Source organism: Aplysia californica, unplaced genomic scaffold, assembly GCF_000002075.1.
Source record: "Aplysia californica isolate F4 #8 unplaced genomic scaffold, AplCal3.0 scaffold00677, whole genome shotgun sequence".
Lineage (NCBI taxonomy): Eukaryota > Metazoa > Mollusca > Gastropoda > Aplysiida > Aplysiidae > Aplysia > Aplysia californica.
In genome coordinates, this window is record NW_004797947.1 from 85,578 (window position 1) to 87,399 (window position 1,822).

Genomic DNA, 1,822 nt, shown 5'->3' on the forward strand with positions numbered 1-1,822 from the left:
AGAGACAGAGACGGTGACAAAGATAGACAGAAGTAGAGAGAGTGTGGGGACAGAGAAAAAGAAAGGGGGGGGGGAGAAGAAGAGGCAAAGAAGGCAGAGGGAGAGGTAGGGACAAAGAGAGAAACTAAGACAGACAGAAACACGTAGAAAGAAACAAATAGACTGACAGACGCAGAACAAGAGAAAAAGACAGACAGAGAGACAGACAAAGAGCCCTATTCTGGAGCGGGTGCGGACCATCACTTCCTGTCGGGGGCAGCGAGGTATTTCAAGGGGCCGCAAGGTTACCAGTCTGGTCATTGATACGATAAGGAGAATGTGTGGTGCGCTTCTTTGATTGGTTGATCGATTAACCGATTGATTGATTGATTGACTGATTGGTTGATTGATGGATTGGTTGGTTGGTTGGTTGGTTGGTTGGTTGGTTGGTTGGTTGGTTGGTTGGTTGATTGATTGGTTGGTTGGTTGGTTGGTTGGTTGGTTGGTTGGTTGATTGATTGGTTGGTTGGTTGGTTGGTCGGTTGGTTGGTTGATTAGTTGGTTGGTTGTAAGTGGTTTACTCCCCTCTCGAAATGATTTAATTCCTTCATTAAGAGGATGTGTTTTTTGACCCAGTCCATCAGCCGACATACATGTAGATAAAGCGGAACAAAGCATCCTAGCAGACAGACGGAGGTGTTCGATGCGACACAGTTTGGTCCAACCTGCTCTTACGACCACCAGTACACTGGTCCAAAAGTATTTTTAAAATGTATTAGTATGACACTGTTCAAGACGTTCATCTATCTAATGGAAACACTTTTCTCCTTGACTATGCGTGGTTGTCTTGAAAAATTTCTACTGTAATTTCCACACTCGGGAATCGAACCTACATCCTCTACACGCAGGACAGAAGAGCTTTTCAATGACGCCGTCGGCTTCATGTGTGATAATGACATTGTATTCATATACTGGTATCGCCGACCTTATCACACTCTTTAGGAGGAACTACACTCTATGCAGACCTCAAAAGCTAATAATAATAATGGATTGCATTTATATAGCGCATATCCACTTATGCAATGCTCTATGCGCTTAACATGATACATATTATGGATTTACAAATCAATTTTAAAGGTACATAGTGTTACATACTCGTGCAAACACATATTCACTCACGCACGCACCACACACACATACATACAGACATGCACACATACGTACATAATATGCACATGCGCACATACAAACTCACAACGATCTACAGCTTGGATGGATTCTGTCTAATCGAAATATGATGAAAATAGAAATGCTTTTAGTTTCTTCTTTAAAATTTCTAGATTTTCTGCTTCTCTGATAGTTTTTGGAAGCCTATTCCAAACAAGTGGGGCAAAATATGAAAAAAAGCGTTGGTTATGATTTGTAATTTATTTTAGGCTTAACAAGGTTTGTTTTGTCACTTGATCTGAGCCTTCTAGGAGGCACATAGGGTGTTAAAACGGTTGTAGATAGTCCGGTGATAAATCATTTAAGCACTTGTAGCAAGTTAAACATATTTTATATATGATACGCTCTTTCACCGGGAGCCAGTGCAATGCTTTTAAAATAGGAATCAAATGATCATGCTTTAGTTTTTTTAGTAATTATTTTGGCAGCAATATTTTGTACTCTTTGTAGTTGTTGTAACTGTTCATCAGGTACACCAGCCAGTAAGGAATTGCAATAATCAATCCTTGACAATATAAGTGATGTTATTAAAGTTTTGGTGACACCAACAGATAATATTTTCTAATGCTCCCTATTTTCTTCAATTGGAGATATAGATTTTTATAAAGATTGGATA